Source organism: Coregonus lavaretus (assembly GCF_964263955.1).
Source record: "Coregonus lavaretus genome assembly, contig: HAP1_SCAFFOLD_2003, whole genome shotgun sequence".
In the NCBI taxonomy this organism is placed as follows: domain Eukaryota; kingdom Metazoa; phylum Chordata; class Actinopteri; order Salmoniformes; family Salmonidae; genus Coregonus; species Coregonus lavaretus.
The window spans coordinates 58,855-66,616 of NW_028158801.1; the positions used below are offsets into that span (position 1 = coordinate 58,855).

Here is a 7,762-nt window from a genome sequence, read left to right on the forward strand (position 1 = left end):
TTGATTAATAATGAGTACTCAAAAAAAAATCTATAAGAGACTCCAACGATATGAACGTCTCTTATTAAAATCAGCAGGATCAATACATTCACAGTGAAACTAGCACAGTGATATTGTGATAAAGAGCAAGCCACTGTGTGTCTGGTGCTAGGACACAGAATGGAGTACAGTCATAACAACAGGAACAACAAATCATTTTCTACACCTAGCATTTTCCTTAGTGATCCTTTTGTATTTTCCCCTTCACATGGAGGAACATTAATGAATGGGTCCATTCAAAAATACATTGTTCATTGACAGGGTGGCAATTATTTAGCTGTGCCGCTAGATGACTACAATTTTGCAGAAGCGTTGCACTTGTGGAGATTTAGATTCTGTCTATTTGCATAGGCCTTCCCACAGATGCCGCACACGAACGCTTTGGCACCGGTGTGCACACGCTCGTGATATATTAGATGACTTTTCTGGCTGAACCTCTTCCCACATTGATCACACTCAAATGGTTTCTCAACCTGTGTGAATGTGAATGTGAACTTTAAGAAGATGATTGCTTAAAGAAACCTTTCCCACAAACGCTACAATGATATGGTTTCTTTCCTGTGTGAGTGACCATATGATTCTTTAGGGTATAACGACTTGAACAAACTTCCTCGCAAATCTCACACTTGAAAGAAGGCTTTTCTTCACCGACAGTGTGCGTGTTTAGTTTTTGCGTCTTCAGGGTTCCGGACTGGGTGACGCTTTTACCACAAAGGTCACAGCAATACAATTTCTGGCCTGTATGAGTTCTCTTGTGTCTGCTGAGATTACCGGAAGAATTAAAACTTTATGCCACAAACGTCGCAAGAAAATGTTCTCTCTTCCTTGTGTGTCCTGATGTGTTTATGCAGATGGGTCCTTTTGGCGAAACATCTGCCACACACATCGCAGACGCAATGTTTTTCAGGCATTTCTCCAGGGTGGGTGACCAACATATGCTTTCTGAGAGCAGGTGCATCGCTGAAATGTTGGCTACATACAGTACAGCTATGACCCTTCTCTTTATGAGATATCATATGGGTTTTTAAGGACACAGTGGTTAAGAACGTTTTGCTGCATGTTTCACATCTATATTTCCTCTCCCCTGAATGTGTCTCCTCGTGATAAGACAACCCTTCTCTGGTCTTTAATATCTCTGGGCAGGAAGAGCACTTGTGCCACTCCAGTCTTTTTTCCCCTAGAAACGTTCTTTCACAAACTCTACATGTGACCGTTTCCTCCGCTCTGTGACCCTTCATGTGTGACTGCAAAGTACATTTACGGCGAAACATCGCCCTGCAGTCGGTACAACTGAAGGTGTTCTCTATGCGTTGTTTAACGGAATGTTGCTCAAGCTGTTTGGCCAGATCAAAACCTTTCCCACACGGAGACCAGCTGTAGGGTTTTGTATGGGACTGAATGTGTCTCGTCAGAAACCCTTTCTTCTTGAAACATTTTCCACAATGGGAACAGGTGAGGGGTCCTTGGTGGGCAGCGTCTGCAGAATCCCCACATTGGACATCTTCTCCATCCCTACCTGGGCCTTGTTTATCTGGGTCTGATGCAGATGGGTCAGCATCCTGGCTGGGATCAACCTCAGTTAGCCATTCCTCGTCCGATGAAGGTGAGGACAGGGGGGCAAGGTCAAGGTCCTCCTCCTGATTATCAGACTCAGAAGAAGATACCTCATCTGTAACAGAGAGGGTCATCGTGGTTGTTGCTGTGCACATGCAGAAGAAACCAGTAAGATAAATCATCTGACTGTAGCAACAAAAAAAAAAATCACCCTTTACTGCTACTTTTTGTGTTGATACTTCCCGACTGAAGCGCTCATCTTCTCCACAGCTCTCACCTCCTCCACCAGTCTTCTCCACAGCGCTCCCCTCTGTTTCGCCCACCGTCATGAGCAGAGTTAGAGAGAAGAACTGACCCAATAGGGTCTGGGGATCTCCTCTGTTAACGAAGATCTCCTACCCCGACCTATCATCACTGTAGTGTGTTCTCAGGGTGTGAGTATGGGGTAGTACCAAGCAGAAAGACTGAGGACAGGAGAGGGTTGGCGGTTTTTGGGAATATGGATAACTTGAGTTGCATAATAGTCTCTGTAATGGTCCTGATATGTCAAGATCCACCACCAATTATGCTATGCCCTTACCATTGTTAAGAAGTAAAAGAGAAGAGAAGCGACCCGACATACTGACCGTCAAGGACGAGTGGCCTACAAAATGGGAGTCAGAGAAGGGCAGACTGTCAGATTCAAAATAAGGGTTAGGGACATAGCCAACGGGTGGGGTACATGTCAATAAGCAACTTGGGATTATAAAATCCTATTATATTCGTGTTCGGACCCCACAGCGGATTGTTCCTTGACTCAAGTGTTTAAATACACTTGGGGATGGGGATATGAGACCGAGGGGGACTGAACATCCAGATGGGGGGTAAAGAGAAACAAAGACATCACCAATTATCAATTGGAGATAGTAGTGATGTGACGGACTTAAGTTCGGAAGCACAGGAGAGAATTTTGAACCTTACAGCCCCTGTAACCGATGTGTGGTGGGCGTGTGCCAGTAAATGACTGCCTCGCCTGGTTCACCAACTACTTCTCAGATAGAGTTCAGTGTGTCAAATCGGAGGGCCTGTTGTCTGGACCTATGGCAGTCTCTATGGGGGTGCCACAGGGTTCAATTCTTGGGCCGACACTTTTCTCCGTGTATATCAATGATGTCGCTCTTGCTGCTGGTGACTCTCAGATCCACCTCTACGCAGACGACACCATTTTGTATACATCTGGCCCTTCATTGGACACTGTGTTAACAAACCTCCAAACGAGCTTCAATGCCATACAACACTCCTTCAGTAGCCTCCAACTGCTCTTAAACACTAGTAAAACTAAATGCATGCTTTTCAATCGAACGCTGCTGGCACCCGCCCACCCGACTAGAATCACCACTCTCGACGGGTCTGACCTAGAGTATGTGGACAACTACAAATACCTAGGTGTCTGGTTAGACTGTAAACTCTCCTTCCAGACTCACATAAAGAATCTCCAATCCAAAGTTAAATCTAGAATCGGCTTCCTATTTCGCAACAAAGCCTCCTTCACTCATGCTGCCAAACATGCCCTCGTAAAACTGACTATCCTACCGATCCTTGACTTCGGCGATGTCATTTACAAAATAGCCTCCAACACTCTACTCAGCAAATTGGATGTAGTCTATCACAGTGCCATCCGTTTTGTCTCCAAAGCCCCATACACTACCCACCACTGTGACCTGTACGCTCTTGTTGGCTGGTCCTCACTACATGTTCGTCGTCAAACCCACTGGCTCCAGGCCATCTATAAATCACTGCTAGGCAAATCCCCGCCTTATCTTAGCTCATTGGTCACCATAGCAGTACCCACCCATAGTCTGCACTCCAGCAGGTATATCTCACTGGTCATTCCCAAAGCCAACACCTCCTTTGGCCGCCATTCCTTCCAGTTCTCTGCTGCCAATGACTGGAACGAATTGCAAAAATCTCTGAAGCTGGAGACTCTTATCTCCCTCACTAACTTTAAGCATCAGTTGTCAGAGCACCTTACCGATCACTGCACCTGTACACAGCCCATCTGAAATTAGCCCACCCAACTACCTCATCCCTATATTGTTATTTATTTTGCTCTTTTGCACCCCAGTATCTCTATTTGCACATAATCTCTTGCACATCTAGCATTCCAGTGTTAATACTATTGTAATTATTTTGCACTATAGCCTATTTATTGCCTTACCTCCATAACTTGCTACATTTGCACACACTGTATATATATTTTCTGTTGTATTTTTGACTTTATGTTTTTTTACCCCATATGTAACTCTGTGTTGTTTTTATTGCACTGCTTTGCTTTATCTTGGCCAGGTCGCAGTTTTAAATGAGAACCTGTTCTCAACTGGCTTACCTGGTTAAATAAAGGTGAAATAAAAAAATAAAATAAAAAAGGCAGTATAAGGCAGAGAATTCCAAAAGGGTGGCTAGATACGTGCGCCCTAGTTCTACTGGTTCAGCTAGTTAGAATTAGTCACCAGGAACCAAGGATTAAACAGATGTAGGAGGAGTTTTAACAAGAAGGAGAATAGCCCTATTTAGATTGATGCGATTGGGATACCAAGGGGGGTATCGGATGGATACCGAGCTATGAAACAATTAGGGGAAGGGTTTACTACCACGTTCTTTTGGTGGGTGACAATAAACAAAATTGTGAATTGGATTAATTATATCTATTACGACCAACAACGATTTATTGGCTGATCTAGGGATGCAACGGAAGGGATCTTTTGAACAATTATCCGCCATCTCACTCTTATGACTTAGTAAAAAGAGGTTGGCTTTAGATCAGTCAGAAAGGGGTGGTGTCTATAGAATGGTAAGCCATTGTTGTACGTTTATCCCTAACAATACCAGTCCTGACGGGAGTATCTCTAAAGCCCTAGTTGGTTTAGATAAACTATCAGCTGAAATGAAGAGCATGGCTGGAATGGAGGGAAACGGACTGTTCTCCTGGTTGACTGAGGATGACCCTTGGTTTGCTATTGGTGAGGTGGTGGAGTGACACCCTAGAGGGTGTCTAAAGGGGGCCAAAATTTACTTCCCTGTTTATGTTTTATGCTTTATTAATCAAGTTAACCATTGTGAATGTTTGTCTTTCCTTATGTGAAGGTTTGAAGTTCCTGGGTGGCTGGTAGCCAACCTAGTACAAGTTGGGTGTAGATGGAAGGACTGAGGGTTTTTATTTTTTATTATCATTATTGCCTATTAATAAAAGTGTGATTCTTTTTGTTTGTATTGTATTTTAATGAGTGACACCCTAGTGGGTGTCAAAAGGGGGAATCCTAAATTTCCCTGAAATTTCTTATTTTGGGTTCACACCCAGCGGGTGTGAAAAGGGGGATTGTGGGGATCTATTTTCTTATAACTAGATGTGATGCCTAGCTTAGAAAGAATACATTAATGATTAAACATAATAGGTTTGTGCTGTACTGATATAGACTGTTTAATATAACAAGCTGTGATTAATGTGGGGAACCGAGACAGACTTGTGACCCACACACACACACTGCCTCTTTGTTAAATCGCTCAAGGACAAACTGTGTCTGGGGTTGCTGACTCGAGACAAGTTGTGGAGAAAACAACTGACACCTGGCAACAGTGAAGCGCCAAGGGGCTGGGACCAGCCTGTGCGCCAACGATAGGCTGAGTAAGTCTAAACCACGCTCTGTCAGAGTATTTAAAGAAGAACTTAGAATGATGGCTCAGTTCTCTGTCTGCCCTGCGTGGTATTTCAGTGGACCCATATATACGAACATCATATTTACCATTGAAGTGTTTTGCATTAATTAAAATACTAGTCTATTTTAGAAGACGTGTATTGACCTCTTTTTGTTCCTATACCAGATTTGAATTGACGCAACTTAACACATTCCATATTTTAAAAAATCACGACAGCTGTGATGGAAAAAGTAGCTAATTCCCTACTTTTCACACGGACACAGTGATAAACAGCTCTAACGTTACAGGCTTCACTGTCATGGTGCACAGTAGAGGTCTGGAAGGGACCGATTTCTTCATCCCGTCCCGCCCGCACCCACTGGCTTTCTGTCCGACTCCCACCCGCATTCCCGCAATATTATTTTAGGAGTATGTGACGCAGCTCACGTGCCAGCCATGGTCTCAGCAATTTTGAGCCCTATAGGCAAAATCAAATGCGCAGAAATAACTTAAGAAATAGGTTAAATTACCAGAGATTCTCACATGGACCTTACATTGTATTACTGGGCTATATCAGCCAATACGCTAGATATAGTTAGAAGACAGCAGAGTTGGAGAGACTTGCACTTTCAGACGGAGAAATATGGGTGATCAATATTTAGGCCAATTTCTAGGCAATGTGGTAAACTATAGCCAAATCATAGGCCTATTTAGGAAGTACATGTCCTTGGAAAGATAACTGTCCCGTTCTTTCCGCCCATGTATACATAGGCTATGGCATACTCTATTTAATTGAGACCACAAGCGCACCTGATCTCGCAGGTATGGCTACTGAACTGGAGGTTCAAGATTGATGACAGCAACACTTGCTACGTTTTGCATAGTCCTATAGGACATAGCCTACCTTTTTAGGAGGACGATTTGCAGGCAGAGACAAATAAATGGGTAATCCATACTTATTGAAAATGAAAAGGCTCAACGCATAGTAGCATAACCTATGTGCGCGTTGTGCATTTTCCTTTTCAATCATGATAAAAAATTTTGATATCACTTCGACTCACGTTTGTTGAGCGGCCTCCACTTCTTTTCATTATCAATATTTATTTACAGACACTGTAGTAAACTACAGTCTAATCATATTTAAGTTAATTTCATATTCAAGTTAACTGCCACGTGATTCTCCGCCCATTTAGGCAGCCTACTCTATTTCAATGAGACCACACATACTAGGCGCACTTGAACTCTCACGTCCAACTAGGAGAGGTAGGCTACTGAAGTTGAAGCAGCGAATTCTGAGTGTGTGAATAATGCGACAAAGAGGTGCTTTTAATACAATGGGTAGGCTAACACATACAAAGCAGAAAGAGGACCGTTTCCAAATAATCTGTTTAGAAAACAAACATATTTTTATCACAAAGTCGGCTGTCTGACCGCCAGCTCCGGCCTGCAGCATGAAAAATGCCGAACACGCGGGAATGCAGCCCTCTAGTGCAGTCAGTACACACATCAAATCAAATCAAATTGTATTTGTCACATGCACCGAATACAACAGGTGTAGACCTTACAGTGAACACTTACTTACAAGCCCTTAACCAACAATGCAGTTTGAAGAAAGAATACCAAAAAAAATCACACAAAAAATACTATATAAAATAATATGAAATAAAAGTAACTAATAATTAAAGAGCAGCATTAAAAATAACAATAGTGAGGCTATATACAGGGGGTGGGGTGGGCGGCAATGTAAATAGTCCGTGTAGCCATTTGATTAGATGTTCAGGAGTCTTATGACTTGGGGGTAGAAGCTGTTTAGAAGCCTCTTGGACCTAGACTTGGTGCTCCGGTACCCCTGAGGGGCCCCCGTGTTGAGGATCAGCGTGGCGGATGTGTTGTTACCTATCCTTACCACCTGGGGGCTGTCCGTCAGGAAGTCCAGGATCCAGTTGCAGAGGGAGGTGTTTAGTCCCAGGGTATTTAGCTTAGTGATGAGCTTTGAGGGCACTATGGTGTTGAACGCTGAGCTGTAGACAATGAATAGCATTCTCACACAGTTGTTCCTTTTGTCCAGGTGTGAAAGGGCAGTGTGGAGTGCAATAGAGATTGCATCATCTGTGGATCTGTTGGGGCGGTATGCAAATAGGAGTGGATCTAGTTGAATGTACCAATTTGTAAGTCGCTCTGGATAAGAGCGTCTGCTAAATTACTTAAATGTAAATGTCTAGGGTTTCTGGGATAATGATGTTGATGTAAGCCATGACCAGCATTTCAAAGCACTTCATGGCTACAGATGTGAGTGCTACGGGTTGGTAGTCATTTAGGCAGGTTACCTTAGTGTTCCTGGGCACAGGGACGATGGTTGTCTGCTTGAAACATGTTGGTATTACAGACTCAGACAGGGAGAGGTTGAAAATGTCAGTGAAAACACTTGCCAGTTGGTCAGCGCATGCTCGGAGTACACGTCCTGGTAATCCGTCTGGCCCTGCAGCTTTGTGAATGT

At 43.5% G+C, this 7,762-nt stretch overlaps 1 pseudogene across 1 annotated transcript; it reads right to left on the minus strand.

Moving 5' to 3' along the window:
* Positions 1-332: 332 nt before the first annotated feature.
* On the minus strand, positions 333-5,673 carry LOC311123571 (zinc finger protein 711-like; annotated as a pseudogene). Its single transcript has 3 exons — positions 5,572-5,673; positions 1,805-1,943; positions 333-1,738 (listed from the first exon to the last, which is right to left on the minus strand). The product of its transcript is annotated as a zinc finger protein 711-like (transcript).
* Positions 5,674-7,762: the final 2,089 nt, after the last annotated feature.